Raw genomic sequence first — 22,886 nt, forward strand, 5'->3', positions numbered from 1 at the left:
TCGGTGAGCTGTTGGAGAACCAACACCTAGGACTACTCATTTCCGTTCCTAGCTGGGGCGGGTGCAGAGAGGGCGCTCCTAAACTGTGCCCAGCAGATAGGCTAGGATTCCCGAGAACGGGAAGTCTGTCCCCAGAGGGCCCTCCGGCCGTAGCGTGCCCCTGATCCTCTGAGAGTAAGTCTTACTAGCCACACGCCAGGCACCGTTCTAAGCGCTTCCCAAGGACGCACTCACTTTGCCCTTCACAACACAGAGGCGCACTTGTCCACGGCCCATGGTGGGCAGGCCGCAAAGGCAGGACAGAAGCCCAGGCTGTGGGGCTCTGAGACACACGGGCTTCCCCGGGAACCATCCAGCGCACGTTTGGGCCCCCTCCTGTCCCACGCCCCACTGAGAATGCACCTTCGGGCCATCACAGCCCAGCCCCAGGGTCCGCTGCCCCCCAAGCCGCCTTCACGGGCTGCTCACCCCCACCGCAGCTGAGCGCAAAAGCTGGAGACTCTGGGCAAGACTGGGGTGGCAGCAGGCACTTCTCCCCGGCCGGCCAGATGCGAGTGTCACAGGGGAACAGAGCGCCCTGGCAGCTGCCCCCACACCCCCGTCCAGGAGCTCCACATGGTCTGGGAATAAGGACCCCATGCTGGGGGGTCAGAGACTTCATGGGACCTCCAGGGCCTGCCCTCTGCACACAAGATGCCCCACAGACACCGCTGCCCCTTGCAAGATGGGCACATGTGTCGTGAGTGGTTCTCACCAACGTATGACCACCGTGATGCTAAAATGCCATAACTCCCAGCGTCCGCTGGTCAGCAGCCACCCCCTTGCCTGTCACCACCCTGCCACCCCATCCCTTACGTCTCCCAGCTCGGCTGATCACAGGCAAAGTGGGTCCCGCAGCACCGATGTCAGATGTTTCCGTGGTCACCTCTGGGTGTGCAAACCCTCATGCAGCCCATGGGGAAACTGAGGCGAAGGCACTGACTCACACCAAGGGGAAGGGATGGCATCCGACTTCCCAGCAGTCCCGCCTCACCCACGGCCTGTGGCTCTATCCACACTGCTTATACCGCAGGCTGGTCTGACCCCAAACGCCGAGAAGCGTTCATCATCCAGCCGGCCCTGGCTGCCGCTTTGTTCAAACCCCAAGAGGCAGCTCAGGACCCAGTGAGAGTAATTTCTTTGAACTCCAAGTACTCTGTGAGAGGTGACAAGTGGGCTGGACCCCTTTACAAAGGAGAAGAGAAAAACCCGATGCTCCCAAGTGTCTGTGACCGCAGAGGGGAACGTGGCACCTCGTCCCGACGGGACCAGCCCGCAGCCGCCCCGCTGAGGCACACAGTCCGTCACCTGCTCTCCCCGCTGCCCACACCTGCTTGGCCTGGTGACCACCGGCCCCCAGGCCTCCACCTTCTTCCCCAGAGGTCTCAGGGCCACAGCAACCCTTTGCAGGTTCTGGAATCCAGATTTCACCCACGGGTAAAAGGGCTCTCAGAGAGGGCTTTCCCCAGGAGGGGGCCTCCCCGAGCCCTCCTCTCGGATTCAGGAGTTGAACCCACCTCCCCTGCGGGCTGAGAGAGCCAGAGCCACTGCCCCTCTGGGACCACTGTCCCGTGTTCACCCCGGCTCGCAGGGTAACTGTCTCCAGGTCACTTCAAAGTGCATCTGGGTCTTAGCTCACGGCCAGCATCTCTGCCCTCACTCCCGGCTCTGCTAGGATGAGCCTCCAAGAAGCCAGATGTCTGTCGGGAAGGTCCCAGGTTCGGCGGCGTGGCCGGTTCTGACCTCCACAGACACCATTCCCTTTGACGGCCTGAGGACACTGGGCTGGCCCGTGGCCCCACGTGGCCAGGCTGGGGCCACCAATGGGTCCTTGCTGACATACAGGCTCCCATCCTGGGACCAATGTCCTCACTCTGAGACACGGCAATGAATGGTCTCTCTCTCCAGACTTCAAGCGGGCCAAACAGCTGCCCCCTCGCTCCCCAGGCCAGCCACGCCCAGCTTGTCCATCCACACGGTGGTGGAGCCCCAGCCGCCGCTGCAGGGGCCTGGAGAAACACCCCGATGATTTACAAGTTTGTTTTTGTTTTAAAGCGCGTTTCAGAGTAACGAGCACCTGATTCCGGGACTGCACACAGGTTGTCCCCTAGACACCTCGCCCCTCGTCCTCACGAAGAGAACCTCAGTCTTATCTGAACGGCCACGGGCCCACCTAGAAATACCAGGGGTGGCCACGCGACCCTGATGAGGCCAGGGAGGGCGGACGCTCACTCCAGGCGGGGCTGTGGGAGAGTCTATGTCCCTCATGCTCGGGTGCAGCCCCGAGGGACACCCCCCTTAGCTCCTCCCCTTCCTCACCCCACCCCAGAAGATGAGGAAGGACAAATAAAAGCCACTCGCTAAAGACGGGGACACAGGAGGCCAGAGGGGCTGAGTCCTTGACGACCTCCTGAGGAGCTAACCTGGCCTGTTGACACCCAAGCTTCCTCTTCCGGGGAGAATCCCCAACCGAGCCGCTGTGGTCAGATTCTCCTTCCAAGAGGTCAGCACCATGCTGACTGACAGACACAGGGAGGGACCATTCGGCCCAGGACGTCTGGGTGCGAGCATCCCCGGTAACACTGGGGGCACCGCAGGGACCGGCACCAGGCACCTAGAGCTCACTCCCCAGCATCTTCTCAGTCAGTCCTCGCGCTGGGAGTCCCACATCACAGGTCACGTACTGCTCAGAGAGGTTGATGAGCTCACTCAAGGCCACACAGCCTGCGAGGGCAAAGCCCGGGATTTGGGCCAAGTCTCTCCCAGGTGCCCATTCACAGCTCGGGAGACTAAAGCCGGGGAGGGGAAGCGGCCGCACAGCTGGGGGCAGAGCAGGACTCCACGCGGATTCACTCATTAACAAACAAGCATTTATCAAGTGCCTTACGTGTCACAAGCACTGAGTCACTGAGGACACGGGGACAAGGAAGGAGCCAGGACGAAGGATGCATCACCACGGCCCTCCCACCTGTGTGCTGGGGCTCCTTCCCAACTGCCCTGGAGCCCCCGTCACAGCTGCCATGATGTGTTGAGTCGAGGAGCGTCCCTGCTGCATGTGCCAGGCTCAGTGCCGTCCCGGGGTGCGTGGCCGGGGAGCCCACAGTTCCCGGGTCCCTTCCCCTGAGCCACCTGGTCCCACCCCACGCCGGTAGGGACTTGGGAAGCTGCACCCACAGCCAGCGGGCGCTGGCCGCTTCTCTTCCTGCTGGCACAGCCTCGGCCCGGAGCAAGCCAAGTGTGGGCTCCTGGCTTGATTTTTGGCCAGCAGCAGAAGTGCAGGGACCGGAAGTTCCAGGGCTGGGTCCTCCGGGGATGCCACAGGGGCAGGGAAGGCCCAGCTTCAGGACGGAGCCTTCGCCAGGGCCACGGCAGCGTGCGGTCTCTTAGCCCGGTCTCCCATTTCACGCCCCGTGACGCGTCCGAGCCAGGGCCACCATCCGGAACCTGCAGATGGCAGCTCGTGAGGCCGGCCAGGTCCTGCGTGTCCAGAGGGGCTGTGATCGGACAGCCCTGGGCAGGGGAGGGTCGTGGGGGAGGCGGGGGGTGAGCCCGAGGAAGCTGGTCTGTCCCCCTGAGACTTCAGTGCCCCAGGTCTGCCTCTCTCCTTCAGTGCGGCCGGGACCTGTGCTCAACGGCTGGGGGCTGGGGGCGGGAGGCTGCAGCCGCTGCCACTCTCCAGCCTCCCCACAGCCCCGCCACCCCACTTCCCCTGCAGCCGGGGGCTCTTTCTCAGGTGCACCTTGCCCTGTGTCATAGCTGCTATCGTCGATTGGGGGACGGTGTATCCTACGTGAGATGCATGCCCAGCGTGCACCAGGCCTGTCACCTGTAGTCCCTCTCTGGAGCCACACCCAGCCCTCTAGCATTGGCATTCTTGTGGTCCCCAGACCGTCGTGGAGAAAACGAGGGCGGACAGAGCGACACCTGGGGCCACCCTCTAGTAAATGGCTGAGCCAGGACTTGAGCCCAGTGGGTCTCGTTCTCCGGCTCCAGAGCGGAGTGCCCTCCCCCTCCATGTCCTCCAAGGCGCCGCCCATCCAGCCTCGCCCCTGCCTTCAGTGGGGGGCCAGCCTGAAGAGCTCTCCTCGGGGGCACGGACGCCGTCCCTGACCATCAGTCAGAACTCAGCCCCGCCCTGGCTCCCGCCTTCTCGGCCTATCTCGTAACCGCAGCTCCAGACGCATGTTTGCTCTTTCCACAACTGGGTCCCCAGACGTGCGCCTCCCACCCCCTGCGCAGGGGCGCCTGGCACAGAGTCTGCCTCCTCACAGCCTCCCCCGCCCGACGGTGCACCTTTCGGCCACCGTGCACCGCGTGCCCACGTCATCTCACCACACCCTCACGGTCTCTCTTCTACCCACGTTACCGATGGGAACCGAGCTACATGGCCTGTTCACGGTCGCCTGGCTGGAGAGAGGCCAGGCCAGGCCGTGCCCCCAGCAGAGTGGCGCCCCCGGCGGCTCTGACCGCTGGGCACGCTCCCCCTCGAACGGGCTGCTCCACACGCTCCTACCGAGCAGAAGGAACAGCACAGTGGCCTACAGAGGTGCCAGGCAGAGGGACCAGCCCGAGCAAAGGCGGGAGGCGGGGGCACAGGCCACCTGAAGAGAGGCAGCTGGCAGAGGAGGGTGGCTTCGTGTGGGCGCCCGCACACCCCAGAAGTCTGGACGTGATCCTGCAGATTCCCCGGAGCCCCCTCGGGAGCTGGGACGAGGGCCTCCGGCCTCAGGAGGCTCACCCCTGCTGCGGAGCCGTAGACGGCACAGCGGTGGGAAGGCTGGGTTGAGTGATGCCTCTGCCAGAAAGAGTGAGAGTCCGGAACATTCCGCAGCAAGGCTGGCCGTGGGTCAGGCCCACCTCACGGGGACGATCTGAGTGGAGAGGCCAACGTGAGGGCCAGTGCCCGGAGCACCACTGTGGAGCACAGCTACTAGGTTGGCCCGCTGGCCGGCCCGGAGTTAGGGGGAGTGAGCCACCTAGAAGAGTGGCCCAGCCCCAGGTGGGGAGAGGGCTCCCTTCCCAAGCTCCTGGTGGCCCCACGGAAACCAGGCCAGGCCGTGCAGGTGCCCAGGGAATCCGGAGGGAGACCAGAAAAGTCAGTGGGTATCTCAGAGTGAGCGGAGAGGCCGAGGGGTGCAGGGAGGATCCAATCCCATGGAAGGCGGGACGGCCCTCCCAACAACGACCCACCACATTGTGCCGACACCTGCCCTTCAGCTGTTGTTTTTCAAGAATTTGCTCTTCTGAAAGGCCTGGAGAATATTCTAGAACAATTAAATACAGCTTTTGTGGAAGCTGTTCCATTTACACGCCTATGTTCATTCAACAAACGTTCTCGGAAGGGCCTGCTCAGTGCCAGACGCCAGAGGACAAACGCCTCAGCCACAGGGAGGTGAAGGCAGTCCTGCTGAGGCAGGGGAGGAAGCCAGGCCTGGGACGCGCTGAGCTGCACGCAGGGCGACAGGTGGTAAGCCCGCAGGGGCCCTGGCGCTGCAGGGACACGTGGGAGGGGCACCTAAACAGCCAGAGAGGACTCCAAAGAGGGTGGGTCTTGAGTGGTTGGGAAACTCGGTCTGCAGGCCCTGGGTGCTGCCGGGACGGGGCTGAGCGACAGGCGAGAGCTCCGACTTCAAGGACCGCGACAAGCAGCACCCGCACGCTCTAGGCCGCCGGGAGCCATCGATGGCTTTTCAGCAAGGGAGTGACTCGACGCGATCCCATGGCCCGCGGCCAGCGCAATGCACATCAGCACAGGCCTTGAGCCACCCCAGAAATGCACGCGCCTGGAGAGGGCCGGCGGGAACCGCGGTCTTAGTGCTGTGTTGCATAATGCCTGGCGGCCCCCGCCAGCCCTCTGAAAACAAATGCTTAGGTCATCCCCAGAGGAAGCCAAAAATTAGAGGGCTCCTCTCTGTGCCCAGAAAGGACCTAGGCTGGGCTGGAAAACAAAACCCGAAGGAAAAAACCCAGAACACCTCTGCTAGCCGGGTCTCCCGGGTCTGCGGTGGGGAGCGGGGGGTAGGATGGGCTTCAGCCAGGGGCATCAGGGGCTGGGGACAGGGGCCCCCACAGGACTCTGGTAAAGCACACGAGAGCAAGGTGCTGGCTGATGGCCAAGGCCCCCCCCCCGCCCGGGTACCGACACACTTAGCACCCCCTCTTGGGAGGCCGCTGCTGGGCCCAGGAGGAAACGCTTAAGAAGCAGAGAACGACGTCCTGCCAGGGCCAGAGTCCCCTGCCTAGAGGAGCAGAGCAGATGTCTGGAAACCAGGCAGCCCCCTCCTATACACCCCTATGGCCATGCTCGCCGCCCTCTGGGGTGCCCCTCCATGCAAGTGTTTCCCATTTCAGTGCCATCTTCTGGGCTGATTCCTCCACGAGGGATTCTAGAGACACCCTGGCCCTTGCCTTCAGCAGCAGGAGGCCTCAGAGCCAACCCCGTCTGCAGGATCAGGATCGCTCCCTAGACGGGGGGAGAAAGCCCAGACAGGGAAGACAGATCTGTCCACGGGACTGCCTGCAAGGCGCCTGGTCGCCCGTCGGCACGCGTAGTAGCTGACCGCGGCTGAGGGCTCAGAGGGCTGTCCCTGCCACGGGGAGAGCGTGAGCAGAGTCTGCAGGGTGAATGAACGGGTGGTCAGGGTGTCCAGGGGTCGGGGCTCTGTGTCCCCAGGGCCTGGAGGCAGGTGTGAGACAGGGCACGCAGCCATGCCCCCCGCGCTAAGTGGGGCCGTGAGACCCGCCCCCGGCCAACGAGGTAGGAGCAGAAGCTGCCCCGGGCTCCCAGGGCAGTGTGTCCAGAGGGTGGTGTTGGCTGGCATAACCCTGCTGACCTCTGCCCCGTCCTCTCCCTCTTGGAACAGAAATGCAGCCAGCACAGGTCCAAATGGCAGCACTCAGGAAGACAGAGTGGGAGAACCAAGGAGCCTGGGCACCGATGGCCCTGGGGAGCACACCCCGGAGACCTGCACCTTCACCCCCTGGATGGTCCACTCACACTTCCCTGGGGAATCCGCGTCCTCTGGGTGCCTCCAGGCCAGCCACACCTCAGCCTGGTCCCCATTGCTGTTCCTGACACAGGCACCTTACTCGGCCAGCCCTCTCCGACCACAGGAGAACACACTCTGCAACTCTGAGCCCAATGTGTGATGTTCTCTTTTTGTCCTGCCTCCTAGGAAGCTCCAAATACACATCAACTTGTCTCAAAGCTGTTGTGAAGGTTAATATGTATGAATCTCTCTCTCTCTCTCTCTCTCTCTCTCTCTCTCTCTCACACACACACACACACACACACACACACACACATACACATACACACACATGATTTTTGACCTGGTTCTATACCTTACTTTTACACCTTTTGTTATAAGCCATGTCACAACCTTCCTGATGAAAAAGGGTAAAATAGAAGCTAAAAACACGAACATCTATATAACAGGTGCTCATAGAAGAAATCAGACACAGACATAATCTCAGGACAAGAAAGAATTTACAGCTAAAAGTATCAAAAACAGGGGCACCTGGGGGGGCTCAGCGGTTTAAGCATCTGACCCTTGATTTTGGCACAGGTCATGATCCCAGCGTTCATGAGTTCGAGCCCCACATCCGCCTCTACGCTGACAGCACAGAACCTGCTTGAAATTCTCCCTCTCTCTCTGCCCCTCCCCCGCTCACACTGTGTCTCTCTCAAAAACAAATAAACTTTAAATAAATAAATAAAGGTATCAAAAACCATAAAGAAGCTTGCTTTGTAAAGCTTCTCCACCAGGGAGAGAGAACACAACTTTATACATCCAACCGCGTGGCTTCAAAATACACGAAACTAAAAATCGCCAGAGATACAGAAATACAATTTGCCAGAAATACACTGGCAAATCCCAGTGGCAAAGTGCTGAAGGAGGCACTAACAGACGTCCCTCGGAAATTCATCGGGCCTCAGTAAGAATGACGATCCTCACACGACCACAGACCGGGCGTGGGACGGGATGTCTCCGGGGCCCGGCAGCGGAAGCGAGCGGCGTGGGCACCTGACGTGACCGCCATGGGGGCCGTGGGCAGCGGGAATGAGCGCAGGTTCTGCTACGGGCATGAAAGGCAACCAAACAGTGATCATTTAAGACACTCTGTGTGCCGAACCCCACGTGCGCGCGGGCTGAGTTAGCCAGCATTCGCTGGTTTTCCACCCTTGAAAAGGAGTCGAATAACGTAATAAACCAGTCTGATTTTACAGGTGTGTGTAGAAATGTAGGCACAGCGGAGAGATAGATGTTCTTTTCCAGCATCCTTGGAACTTTATAAAAAGTGATCCTTGGGGCGTCTGGGTGGCTCAGTCGGTTAAGCATCCGACTTCGGCTCAGGTCATGATCTCACAGTTTGTGAGTTTGAGCCCCGCGTCGGGCTCTGTGCTGACAGCTCGGAGCCTGGAGCCTGCTTTGGATTCTGTGTCTCCCTCTCTCTCTGCCCCTAACCCACTAGTGCTCTCCTTCTCTCTCTCTTTCACTCTCTGTCTCGCTCTCTCAAAAATAAACATTAAAAATAAATTTTTGGGGGGGCGCCTGGGTGGCTCAGTCGGTTAAGCATCCGACTTCGACTCAGGTCACGATCTCACGGTCCGTGAGTTCGAGCCCCATGTCGGGCTCTGTGCTGACAGCTTGGAGCCTGGAGCCTGCTTCGGATTCTGTGTCTCCCTCCCTTTCTGTCTCTCCCCCACTCATGCTCTGTCTCTGTCTCTCAAAAATAAATTTAAAAAGTTGAAAAAAAAAGTGATCCTTGAACTACAAGGAAAAAGCCCAATAAATCTTGAAATATAGAAGCCATATATAATTCAGACATGAACTTCCAGACAGAGAGCATTCAACAGCCGTTAGCGCCTTCAAAAGTTTGGAATGCAACAGCTAACTCAGTCTTCTTGACAACCTTGAGGGCTCTTGTTATTTTCATTGCTATTATTACCCCCATTTTGTAGATGGCAAAAGCCAAAGCACAGTGAGGTTGCGTTACACACTGAAGGTCACACAGCTAGTAAATGACCAAGACAGGACAACAGCCAGGCAGCCTGGCCGCAAAGCTCACGTTCGTAATCACGATGCTGACAACAGTGTGTGCGTGCACGTGTGCGTGTAAATTTAAAACAGAACACTTCAAATAATTCTTGGATTATAGAAAAAATGTGCTCAGCAGTGAATTATTTACAAATAAGTGATGATAACAGACCTGCGGGATGCAGCCATGGTGGTACACAGAGGAACAAGCGTAGCCCTTAATGCCTGCATTTAAAAAACAAAAGCCTGGTATCTCTCGGTGCTTGAAGGTGAAGAAGGAAGAACAAACCTAAGGCACGTAAAAGAGGCATTTGATAAATACCACTGCAAAAGTCAGCAAGACAGATGGCATGACTAATAAACAAAACCAAGAACTGGTTCTTTTGAAAGATCAATACGTGTCCTCAACTAATTCCAAATATTTTCAAGCAACATAAGGGCCAAAGGAAGCTTGCGAGCAGGCCAGAGACTGGGGGGGCAACTGAGGAAGTGCTCCGTCCCCCTGCGCACGGCCAGCTGCCGGCCGCTGCCCCGTCCCGGGGACCCGACCGCACAGAGGCGGCCGCTTCCGCTCCGCGTTCTGTTCAAATGGTTTCAGTTTCACGATGCAAATTTTCAAATATATACTAAGGTAAGAAAACCATGTAACAGTCTCCTGCATACAAATAATGAACAGCTCATGGTCGCTCCACCCAATTCAGATTATTTTGAGGCTAGTAATTCCCAGCAATTCAGATTATTTTGAAACAAGTGCCAGAGGCTGCATTTTATCTCTAAGTGTTTTGGTATCTATCTCCAAAAGAGAAGGACTCGTGTATTCTATAGAACCATAATAAGATAACCACACCAAAAACCTAACATTAGACAGTGTGTGTGTGTGTAACTTACAGAAATACTACATGTCACCTGTTTAAAAATCCAGTTACAGACACGTTTAGAAGCAGCACGTTAGACTTCGTGTATCCGAACCCGCAGACATGCCGAAGGAGGCAGGATCACTCCCAGTCTGCGAGTGGGGACACTGAGGCTGAGACCAGTGAGGGGGCTCCCCCGCCACCCCCTGCCAGCATGGGGAGGGGGCAGGGATGGGAGCTCGGTCTCCCGAGGACACATCGGACGCTGGGTCCACTCCGCCACCGTGGCCTTTCCACCCAACACAGAACTAGATTTTGAGAATAACAAAAAAACATGGGACACATCGGGGCAATAAAATATAAACTCCCCTTGACCATAATGAGACAGGCTCGTCTTCCTATGGGTGACACAGAGGAGAACCAGCATGCGTGGAACAGCCTCTCCACGCGCATCCTGCGCCAGGCGGTTCGGGTCCACTTTCACACTTAATGCTCAGCCCCAGGAGGATGTCACGGCCCGAGCTGCATTCCCCAAAATCCATATGCTGAAGTCCTGACCCACAAGACCTCAGAATGGGACTGTATTTGGAGACGGGTCTTCACAGACGTGATCAACGTAAACCGAGGTCAGGCACGGGGCCCTGCTCCAAGGTGACAGGTATTCTTATAAGAAGAGATTAGGACACGGACACACTGGGGGACGACCAGACACCTTGACCTCAGACTTCTGTTCTGTAGAGCTGGGAGAAATCAAGCTTCTGGTGCTCCAGCCCTGGGTCTGTGGCACTTCATCGTGGAGTGGGGCTGCCGAATGCAGAGAGATGGCTCCCTGTCTGCCTTACAGAGGGGTGGGGAGCATTTGAACCCAGATCATAGTCCAAAGCCATGCTCGCTCCACTGTGCCCAGCGGCTGAGTACAGGGAGCAGCAAGGGGCGTGGACGGGCTCTGGGTCAGCCAGCAGAAGGAGCAGACAGCACCGGCAACCTGGCCTCATCGAGGGGAGGCGGATGTCCTGCCCATGGACGCTGGCTTTGATCATGTGACTGGCTTCAGCCAATGGTATGTGGACGGAATGACAGCAAAAGTGTAGGGTCATGGCATAAGGGACCTCACTCGCCTTCCCTGCCTGCTGACCCCTTGCCACCACCACAGGAAAACACACAATGGCTTAGCACAGAGCCGTCTGTCAGCCTGAAGACCAGCAGTGAGAAAAGGCGCCCGGCTGAGCCATCTGGGGCAGCCAAGCCCAGCTGAGCCACAGGCTGCAAGCAGTAATAAATGGTTGTTGTTTTAAGCCTGCACATTTGCGGGTGATTTGTTACACGTCGCTAGCTAGCTGATACAGAAGGTCGAAAGAAGCAGTATGTAACGCGATAGCTACAAGCACAGACTCTGAGGTCAGACTGCCCGGGCATAACTCCTGGCGTGGCCGCTCTTTAGCTGCGTGACCTTGGGCAAACTGCGTAACCTCTCTGGTCTACCACGTCAGCTTAAAATGGGAATACACGAAAGTATCCATCCGATAGGGTTGCTGACAGGATGCAACTCGCTGAGATGGAGTGTCAGGAACCAGAACCCCATGGAGAAATCATGAATGATCACTCCGTTGTTGTGGCGAGAGAAGGGAGGTTAACCTTGCCCCGGGAAGCTCTGGTCGGCATGACTAAAACAAGCCGCCGAGAGATCTTCTGTCTCTTTTGTTTGTTTCAACACTGATGCCATATCTGCCTTTGTCACTGTGTGACCTCAGGCAAGTCACTGGATCTCTCTGAGCCTCAACATAACAGGGCTAATCTTTGACCCCACCTAGTTCACAGGGTTACAAAGGTGGTAGAGAACGGGAACCCCCCCACCCCCCGCCCAGGGACAAGCAATACCTATGGAGTGCTGGTACTCCAGGCACAGCGATGGAAAAGCCTTCCATCTCCGCAGTTCTCCCTTTCACTGGTGCAGGGTGGACAAGGACGCACGCCACCGTTGTCCACTCTATCCCCAAGGCAGACACGACTAATCCATCGCAGAGGGCACTCTTCCCACTGGGGCTGCTTCTCAGCTCGGTGTTCCAGTGACCAAGCCAACCGGCAGGACCAGAGGGACCCGGCGAAACTTCCCATCCCCGGAGCTAGACCAGGGCCCAGGGGCTCCCCTTCCCAGGCCTGGCTCCACGGTGTTCAGAAGGTCAAGGGCCCCAGGTCCACAACTGCACCCACGGAGTCCCTTGGACCAGCTGTGTCCGAGATGACGGTGGATTTTTTGCACCTGGGGACACCAGCCTTCCGACGCGGCACGACCAGGTCCCGGCCACACAAAGATTGCTAAGAAAATGTTCTGAGATGGCGAAGACCTCAAAAACGTCTTCCCCACTGCCGAGAGCTGCCGAAGCCGCGGTGGCACCAGGAGACCCACACCCTCCTGTGTGGTTGGTGGGAACACTACCCGCCATCACCGGTGCCCTCGCGCCCTCTGGCCTGGGAATCCCACCGTCACCCAAAACCCTTAGGGAAGAACCCAACCCAAGCTACACACGCACACAGATGTTCACGAAAGCGCTGCCTAGAGTTGGCGAAAAATGAAAATAAAAAAAGGTACGTTAAATTGCCATGAATAGAGGAGTCAAGAGATGACAAGACATTCTGTTACTGGAGTTAGAGCCGTGAAAACAAATCTCCCTTAAGACGGCAGAAACACAAGGCAGTGCTGGACGCAAACTTAGAAACAAAAGGGCTCTGAACTGCTAGGCGTCCCCTACAGACACTATGGGTGCCTACCAACACCTAGCTCCGCTCCTTCCTCACCATCAGAACCCCAGTTAGGTCTGAGAAACAGCACGCCTCATTTTCCAAGCTCCCTCGCAGCTAGGGTTGGTCATGAGACACAGTCCTGGCCGTGGGTGGGCCATCCGGAAAAGCTCTTCAGATAGGAGCAAGCCCAGCTGGCACACGCCTTTCTCTTTTGTTCCTCTGCTTCTCGCTGCCAGGAGGATGCCGGAGGTGATGCCGGTGCTGATGCAGCCATCTTGGAGCCATGAGGCACCGGCTTTAGGCCAAAAGCCACACTAAGATGGCAGAGGAGAATGACAGCAGGAGCCAGAGTCTCTGAAGGCATCCTGGAGTGCCTGCAAGCCCACCTGCTCATCCCAGACTCCAAAACAGAGAGACAGGAAACTGCTTTTGGTCAAGGCACCACCGAAAGGGTTTTCAGCTACAGGCAGCTGAACATAATTTCTAACACACTCATTCTGATGAAGTGATAAAAACAGTACACAAATGTGGGCAAAATGATGAGCATGTGAACAGGAAAAGCTAAAGTCATTTTCAGATACGACCACAGAACCACAGGGGAGTTGTGGGGGCTTTTCTCCCCTCTTTATAAAATGTTCTCCTGCCATTGCATTCTCTGCTCAGTGATGTGAGCACACACCAGCATTCACTCTGCCAGTGCCTGGGTCCCTCTGGCCTGAGCACTGTCCCTAACAGGTGACAGACCCATTCTGCCAACCGCCAGTGTTCCCCAGCGCTCTGGGTTTATCTCCCAGAAATGGCGCTCACGCTGGGAGGCCCCTCATGACAACCAGACCCGGCAGGGACATCTCCCCAGTCGCTCCCAGCATCCCGGGGCCTGGCCCTTTCCTGGGGCCCAGACAAGATACGTGGCTCGAAGCCCAGGCCAGCCCTGTACCACCAGCACCCGTTTTCACACTTACTCCAAGAGACACAAAGGCCCCAACACCACCTGGCAGACCATGGAGCCCAGAGCTGTCTCCATTCCCAGGGCCTCAGGGCAGGGCTGGAGCCGAGGCCACGCTCCCCCAACACAGCGTGCTCGGGGTGTCTGCTTAAGGGGTGGAAGCCGAGGGTCCACCTGGGGTCCTCCCAGCACCAGTGAGCTTACCCTGCCCCCCTGCGTGGCCCCCCCCCGAGACCCCCTAAAGTGGCCCCCCCGAGGCCCCCCAAAGTGGCTCCCCCCGAGACCCCCTAAAGTGGTCCCCCCGAGGCCCCCCAAAGTGGCTCCCCCCGAGACCCTCTAAAGTGGCCCCCCCAAGACCCCCTAAAGTGGCCCCCCCAAGACCCCCTGAAGTGGCTCCCCTCGAGACCCTCTAAAGTGGCTACCCCCGAGGCCCCCTAAAGTGCCCCCCCCGATACCCCCCAAAGTGGCCCTCCCGAGGCCCCCTAAATTGGCCCCCGAGGCCCCCTAAATTGGCCCCCCGAGACCCCCTAAAATGGTCCCCCCGAGACTCCCTAAAGTGGCCCCCCGGAGACCTCCCAAAGTGGCTCACCTGAACCCTCTGTAAGCAGGCTCACCTCAGCCCCACCTGAGCTCCCCTGCCCATCCACATCCTGACGCGGATGTCACCTCCCCTGAGAAACCCCACCACTGGGCTGCCTCTCCCGGCGTGGCCCCCACCTGGCGTGGCCCCCACCTGCCGTGGCCCAGAAGGTGGCTTATTCTCCAGTTCCGCGGAAGCGCTTCAGGGAAGAGAAGTCACCAGGCCAGGGGCCATTCTGCACTTCAGGGGACACGTGGCGATGTCTGGGGACGTTTTTGTGTGTCACAACTCAGGGGGTGCCGCTGGCAACAAGTCAGTGGAGGGCAGGGATGCTGCCCAACGTCCTGCCGTGCACAGGATGACCCCCACTGCGCAGACGCATCCCACCCCGAAGTCAGGGGTGGGCCCTGGGGAGACCGCTGCCCTAGCCCGAGGTCACCGGGGAGGATTAGAACCCAGCGCACCCCAGGCCCCAGGCCGGGGCCCTCCGCGCGGTCCCTCCACGCGGTCCCGTGCTCTCTGCTGCGCTCACACCAGCATCCTCGCTGTGGCTCGGAAGAAATCACGGTCTCTTGCCCGCAGAGGTGGGAACCCTGCTGGCAGGCACCACACAAGCCCCCAACCAAGGCCCCGAGTCGCCGGGCAGAGTCACCTCACCCAGCTCCTCCTGGGCTCCAAGCGGCGGGCAGGGGCAGCCGCGGTGGAGGTGCGTGGGCACGAACGGTGGCGGGGGCCCGGGGCGTGAGTGCACAGCCCAGACCGCCTCCGGGGGTGGACGGCCCCCCAGGCTCTGCCCCTCATCCCCGGAAGACCGCAGCCACCCCTGAAACCCACAGCGTCCCAGCTACGTGCCCGCTCCGCACCCCCAGGGAACGGTCGACAGGACCCGGAGACACACATCACACGCTCACGCTCCCGGCCCCTGACCCTCTGGCTGACAGTCAGTCAACAAACGCCTTCTCTGCATCTTGCGCCCAGGCTGGGTGGAGGGAACAGCGCGTGCGAGGTCTCCGGTGGGAACTGCCAGGTAAGCGGTAGTCCGGGCCGTGTGTGAGGGAGGTAGAGGGAGGAAGGGAAGCAGGGAGAGGAGGGGCCCCAGGATAGGAGGCCGGGGGGGGAGGGTCGGGCAGCGCCAGGGGTGCAGCGGCCACGTATATGAACCCCCGTGGCCCTCGGCCCGGGCAAAGGCCTCATGATGCTTGCTGGGAGGCCTGTCACCTTCCCCAACGGGGTGCCCCCCACACACCCGGCACAGCCGGTGAAGCCAAAGGCCGTGTCGCAGATGGGTGTCCCTTCCTGCCAGGCACCCAACTAACTCACATGGGTCTGTCACCAGTAGTGGGTTGGGGACCAACGTCACACATTGAAGCCGCAGGAGCGGGAAGGTCCCCATTTGGCACGACGGGCCCCTAACCTGCCATCTCCCATTATAACCAACAGCTTGAGTTCCAAAGGGGCCTCCTCCATCGGGCACGCACCCGGGGCCCCAAGGCACAACCACGCGGGAAGATGGCCCCCTGAAGCAGCCAGCCCGAAGTCCTCCTGCCTCTGGGGGCCAGAGGTGGCACTTGGTGTCTAGGGGGCCTGCCCTGAGCACCGTCCGGGGAGCCCGAGCCCAGCCCTGCCCTGGGGCCTCCGGTGCAGGGGATGCTGTGGCACAGACACAAAACTAGGGCACCGGGTGAGAGGCGCCCCAGGACGGCGAGGTACAGCAGGCCGGGGCACAGCCACGCATCCCCGGCCCAGGCGGGGAAAGGACAGCGGGGGAGGGGCAGGGCACAGCTGGACCAGGGAAGCCGGCACGAACTGTGACCCGGGCAGGCACTGGACCGGCTGGGGCTTTGGTCCGAGGCTCTGCCTCTGGCCCTACGGGGAACGGGATGCTGGGGGGCCTGGCAGGGTGTCACCTTCACAAAGGGGGTCATGGCGGCAGGCATCCCCGAAGCCGCATCTTCTCGGCGGGAACCGTCTGGGGAAATCGAGCACCTGGGCTTGTACGCGGTGGCCCCAAAAGACCCGGGCCCGGCGTCCCGCCCTGAGAGCCTCCTTCTGCAGCTGGCGGGAGCCCCTCACGAGGGTCCGGGCCACGGGCCCCACAAGTCGCAGTGCAGACCAGACGACCCTCAAGAGGGTGGGCGGTGTAGCGGCACGTGACCAGTCCCCCACGTCGCACACAGGAGTCCGGCGTCCGCCTGACCATCATCATCACAACCAAAAGCCCCAGGTGCCTCCGAGGACGCCTTTCACAGACGTGCGCTCAATGTTCACGGCCACACACGCAAAGCTCTAGGTCCCCATCTCACAGACAAGGAAGCGAGGCTGGTGGGTCACAGCTGGGATTGGGCGTCCGGGACAGACAGACATGGGGCAGTCCTGCCTGGGGCTACAGGCCCCCGGGCTCCGCCTGTTCCCCGAGCCCCTCTGTGCCGAGTCCGAGGAGGCACGTGGCTTCCCCTGGACGGGAAGGCCGAGGCCACGGGCAGGGCTCAGATCTACCTCCCCCACTCCCTGGACACCTGGCCCAGCATCCCCCGCCGCACCAAAGCTGTCCCCGTCGCGACCACCGCACCATGGCCACAGGGCCGCCTCCTCTAGTCTGACCCCACGCTTCACCCGGGGCCACCCACTGGCTCCTTCTAAGGCTGGGCACATGATGAGGGTGAGGACCGGGCAGGGCTCGCCCACCCCACTCAGCTAGCACCCCTGCGAGTGGCTGCTCCCCAGGCAGGTTTTGTCATTGCTCAAGGCCTGGCTGACCCCAAAAGCCCAGGCGGGAGCAGGTGGGGTGGGGATGCGGCCACGGCCAGGATGCACCCGCCAGGGAACCCCCAGCACCGACAGCTGCTCACAGTGCCCTGACCCGCAGGCCCAACACACTCCTGGCCACTCCTGAATTTCCTCCCCTTCCCCTGCCACTGCGAATTCTTCTGTCAACCATCCCCTCTTCTCTGGGTCCACAGCACACGATCCCACTCTTTTCCTCAGAGATCCACGTCAGGGACTGTACTTGGGTTCACACCAACGCAAGACAGAGAAACCGCTGCTCAGGAGCAGACGAAAGAAGTCTGCGTGAACTAGAAGCTCGAGACACGTCAGCGCAGGGAGGGGCTGCCCAGAAAAGCTGGCTTACCAAGCCGGGGGGGCATGAACAGAAGCACAGCACCTAGACGAGGGGAGGGGGTATTCTGCACTCAGAGAGCACACACGCAGACCGAAATTGCTCGGAGAAGAACCAGGCTTAGGGAGGTACGACTGGAAGAAACTCGGGGGCCTAGGACTATCTCCAATTTCCTAAAGTCGGTTACAGGACAGGGGCAAGCCGAGCTCCGCTCACTCCTTCCTTTGGAGAACCGCAAGCTACAGCTTGGGCTCCCTTAGCTATTGTACAGGCAGAGATCCCAGAGTCGGGATGGGCGGGAAAAGGAGTCCTCAAACGAAATCCCTTGGTGAAATAAACCCCAGAACCCCCTTCCCCAAGGCTGGCAGGGAGGCGGACGCTCCACTGGGGGAGGAGACCCTCACTGGAATGCTCATATCCCAGAATTCCTCTGCCCGCGGGACTCCCTTAACGGCGCAGACTGCCTGCCCCTCCTTTGTCAGCCCAGCCCGCCTGGGTCCTTGCCGCCAAATTCCTGGGGCTCTGCTGAGTCCAGGACACTTGTTTCCCACGGTGTTTTCCTGGTGCTCCGGCAAGGCTGGTGTAAACCAAGAGTAGCATTGCTCCGTGCCCTAACTCACAGGGGCAGGCCCCCTGGGCTGGCGGCCTGCCCGTCCTGGCTCCAGGGCCAGCCGCACCCTGGACTACCCAAGCACACCCCCCTACGGCGGTGGCACCACACATCCAGGTGCTGAGTCCCTCCCTCTTCTCTTCTGCACCTGAGCCCCCCACCCCCCCCCCCCGTCTCCAACTTCTAAATGCAGACCTTCTGTCCCCTCTTTAGGTGACCACCACAGAGACTGGCCACCCCTTTGAAAGAATGACCCCCCCAAAGCACACACCGCTTTTCCACATGGTGGCCCCACCAGATCAGAACCTCACACAATACCTACATCGTGCATATAAACACACCCTACCACCTTGCATGCAAGGGAATGAGCTCCCTGTCAGTAGGGACATTCAAGAAGCTGACCAGCGGAGGGAGGTTCTGGGGTGCCGGTAACAATGTTTCTTGATTTGAGTGGGGCCTACAAGGGTGTGGTTTGGTCACAGGAACCACTGAACGATATACTTCTGCTTACACGCGCTTTTCCGTGTGAACGTCGTACTTCAGTCAACATTTCTAAAAAGCAAAAGTGCCTGGGATTGGCCGACCGCTTTTCAGGAATGTGATGTGGCTGGGACACCTCGGGTCCCCCCACATCGGGGCATCAGCACTTACTGAGAGGCTACCCGGGGCCCTGGGCACTCCCACCCAGCACAGGGACGGAGACGGGTACAACCCCAGCGCTGGAGGAGTGAACACGGTACATGGAGGGCTGAGTGACCGTTCAGAGGAGTCAACGAGCGAACGAGTGAGAGGGGGAGTGAGTGGCTGTAGAGAAGGCTGGTTTCAATCACGCACGGATACACAACACAAACAAACAGGTGCCTGGAGCACCCTGGGAGGGAGCGCAAAGGGATGGGGGGCGGTGCGAACGCAAGACGCCTGGGGGACCCGGGGATGGACCGGCGACTGGAGGCGTGGACACAGGTGCGCGTGGAGGCCAGATGCACAGAGGGCCGCTTCGCCTCCTGCTGCTGCTCTGACCCTCCTGGACTTGGCTAGTGAGGTGACCCGGGAAAGAGGAGGCAGCGGCGACGGGTGTCGGGACGGTGGATGCCGTCTGATACCTGCCCCCGCCTCAGAGCACCAGGCTAGGTGTCCCCATGCCCTTCAGGAAAGCTATCTCTCTCACGTCACCCAGGGTCAGAAGGAACCTCACTTCTCGGCTTCCTCCACGACACCCACAGGCAGTGTTTACTGGAGGGCCGATGCTACCTCGAGCGCCGCGGGGTCCAGGCGGGGCCCGGGGAGGAGGAGCCAGCCACGCACTCCCGCCCGCCTCCTGCACACCGCCAGCGGCCACACCGGAAAGTAGCAGGGAGACGCCTCCTGTCCAGGCCCCGCATGCTGGGTGAGCCGGCCCTTCACCTGACCCTCGCTAAGCAGGTCTCCTGAACAGCGGAGTGAAAGGGAGAAGCAGAAGACGTGGATGGAATGTTCCACAGGCCCATCCTCGGCTCCTGGGACAAAGCCACAGTTGGAGCTCACAGCCCTCGGCCTCCGCGTGGGCTGCCTCATCATGCCTCGGTTTCCCCATCCATCAGGTGGGGTGATGCTCCCACCGGTCTCGTGGGAGAAGCGAGCGCAGTTGTGTGAAAGCACCACGCTCCCTCCGGCACCAGCCTGCTGGGTCCCCCCGGGCCTGTTTCCACCCTGTGATCCTTCACAAGATGCCCGCGGGGGCGGGATGGACAGACAGTCTGCCTGGGGCGGGACAGATGATATCAACCTCACTGGCACCAAGGGAGGCACAGGGGGCAGGGGCACAGCTCAGGGAGGCCGTGAGTGGCCGAGGGGAAGGCCAAGCCTCCCTGGAGGGTGAGAACCTGCCAGAAGGATGCAAAGGGCCAACCGAGGAACGCACCCCTGGGCCGTCTGCACCCGCGGCACTGAACGGGTTAAGGGAGTTTCACTGTCCCTGTGCCTCACACTGAAGCTCAACCAACCGTTTGGGTTTCCAGCTCCGCCTCGCCCCCCCTCAAGGCCAGGCCTTATCTTGTCATCTAGACTGTCCCCAGAGTCTCAGAGGCCACGCAGACCAGGCAGGGGCAGGCGCACAGCAAGAGTGTAAACTGTGTATTGAAAACTACACCCAAGAGTGCCAGAAGAACGCAGAAAACGCTTTCCACTTTGTGAAAACTCCACTCAGGCTCTGTGCGTGAATGAGGAAGGGGAGATGCCCCTCGGCGCTCCGCCTTCAAGCCGGCAGGGGGCCTGGAGCAAGGAACGCACAGGGGCCCCAAAACTCTCAGGGTGTGCCCCACCCCCAGCCAGCAGACCGTGGCTCCCAGGCCTGTCACCTCAGCTCCCGGGGCAGCCACCCCGGCTTCAGAGGAGCCCAAAGGGCCCAGAGAGACACCGCCCCTCCAAACTGCAGCCAAAACAGAAAACCTGTGTCTCCTTCCCTCCCTCCTTCCCCTACACAGACCGGTTTTTAAATGGGCCTCCTGGACCCCGCAGAGGAGATCTGAATTCTAAGCACTGTTTCTTCCTCTCTGATGATCCTAGAGGTGGTGACAACTTAGATCACAGACGTCAGATTCAAAACAGAAGTGTCCAGGAGATGCCCCCTCTGCTGTCAGACCGGCACTGACTGTGGGGCGCAGTGCCTCCTACAGGAAGCCTACAGACCTGCTGGGAGAGTGGGGGTCCCTTAGGCCTCTGCCCCAAGCAGGAAATTCAAGTGAGGCCCTGGCCCTGCCAGGCAGAGGCTTCCCACCATCCTGCTAAGCAGCCGAGCACAACGGGACATGGATACAGGGCTCCCACCTTCCACACGGGCCTCTCGGAAGTCAACACCGCCCCATCCCGCAGGCAGCTTCAGATGGCAGGTGGCGCAAACATCAAAAAAGAGAGAGGAGAAGCGGTGGAGGGCGGCATTGGGCGTGCCCTTCCGGGCCCGCTGGACCTGTGCTGCCCTCCTCTGTCCGCGGTGCCCGGGCCCGAGTCCCCCGCCCCGAGGGCTGGGCGAGGTTCACGGCCCAGCCCCTCACAACCTGTCATGGGGCCACGGAGCCAATGCAAAATGGTAACCGCATTGCTTTTAAAATCCACCTCACGGAGGGAGCTAGTAACTGAACCCGAGAAGCGCCGTTCGCCTACGGACCACGAGCGCCACGAGGTTCCCGCCCGCCTCGTGGGCTGGAGCTCAAAGTTGAAGTCCGCTCGAGAAATCGCTCAAGGTTAGATTAAAAATAAGAACACCCGTGAAGATTCACCTGACCCATTAATATCACCGTCCAATAGGAGACGGTGCCTCAGAGGGCCCGGCTCGGGGCTGCTTTTTGTTCTAGGCCTAGGAGGACCTTAATTTGCATTTATATTAAAAAAAGAAGAAGAAGAAGAAAACAAACAGAATTAACTAGAAAGGTGCTTTGTTTCCTGTAAATTTGAGCTCTTGGGCTAAACAGCTTCCCAGGGCAGACAGCACGGGCTCAGCCCGTGTCAAACACCGTGAATTCACACCTACAGAGTGAGTGCTTTGCGCTATGCTGAGGTAGCCGCAGGCAGCTGGGCGCCTGCCCGCCCTCAGGTCCAACCGGGCAGATCAGTCCTGTGTCAGGCTCCTCCTGCAGGTGGGGAAACTGAGGTCGGGAGAAGAGACACGACCCCGCTGTGGTCTGCCAGGATGGCCAGACTCGAGATGCAAGGCAGATCGCTGGGCTCCAAGTTCAGCGTCAGGGCGGCTGAGTTAGGGCAACGTTTTCTTCCTTGTCCTTGCGTCTGTGCCCCAACCTTCCTTTCCAGAAACTGGGGTTGAAAACTCGACGAAAGAAGTGAGGAAAACCAACAGCCAGCAGGTGCCCCCCTGGTCCTGGACAGACTGGAGGCCCACCCGTGTGCCGGGCCAAAGAACACCCTCGGTCTGGCCACACGTTCCTTGGCGTGTTTCTCCTTAGAATGTGCTCGGAGCTACCCGCCAGGGTCAACAAACACGCCTTGATGAGAACTTTACCAGCCTCTTTCTATTTTCAGGTAAATGGGAGCATCTCAGGGTTTGATTTTAACTCCAACCCACTCCGCGAGGCTGGAGCTCAGCTCTCGCGACCAGATGGGTTTCAGGTGCGCGTTTCGCTCCTGGGCGCGGTGTGCTAGCAGATTTCACCTGCCAGGGGCTAGATCATCGGAGGCATGCTGAGGGGATGACGGGTTCCCCTCCCCGCCCAGAGCAGTCAGTTCTCAGAGGCCCATTTCTTGTTCTCGGGCTCTCCAGCAAACAGGCCCCCGTACCCCAGGACCGGCACCATGTGTGTCTGTGACCGCCACAGCTCATGCTGGAAGTTTAACGACAAAGATGACGGTAATGACCGCCTGGCCCTTCCAGACACTGGAGGCACAGTGGGGTGTGGGGAAGGAAGGACTTTCCTGTGTTTTGGCCGCCGGGCCAAGCGGGAGCAAAGCTAGTTACGTAGACAACAGAAGAGCATTTTCCTCCCAAAGACATAAAAACCTGCACCAATGAATTAAACATTTCAAACAAGATGACTCTCTACAAAGTCTTCTCAACCAAGAAGCAGAGACAGGCCGTCCTGTGCTGGTACATCCTGTTGCATATGGCACTGAGAAATCCTGCTTTTTCAGCATACAGAGCTTTCCAGACAAAGAAAAATACCAAGGGGGAAATTAGAGGAGGAGGTCCGGAGGAGTCAGGGCGGACGGAGGAGACAAGGGTGGGCAGGAGGGGACCTCTTCTCACGGCGAGGGGGCACAGGGGGCTGGGCAGACACAGAAAAGAGGCCACCCGAGCCAACACAGCGGCCCTGACAGGTCCAAGGAGATGGCTGGGCAGAGGCAGGGTGCCGCGCGGGGACAAGTTGCAAACCACAGAGACACCACCCTACCTACTGCCGTGTCCGCTGGGTTGAAGCGACCCGCTCCGGTTCCCAAGGGTCTCCAAGTGCCACGTGATCTCAGCCAGGG

At 59.7% G+C, this 22,886-nt stretch overlaps 1 protein-coding gene across 1 annotated transcript in view; it reads right to left on the reverse strand.

The window, feature by feature from the left end:
- Positions 1-22,886, reverse strand: part of KCNK9 (potassium two pore domain channel subfamily K member 9) — a 77,277-nt gene that overhangs the window by 52,752 nt on the left and 1,639 nt on the right. The gene's annotated exons all lie outside the window — the stretch shown is intronic.

The sequence above is a fragment of the Panthera pardus genome, unplaced genomic scaffold (genome assembly GCF_024362965.1).
Source record: "Panthera pardus isolate Hobbes unplaced genomic scaffold, ASM2436296v1 HiC_scaffold_7, whole genome shotgun sequence".
Taxonomy (NCBI): domain Eukaryota; kingdom Metazoa; phylum Chordata; class Mammalia; order Carnivora; family Felidae; genus Panthera; species Panthera pardus.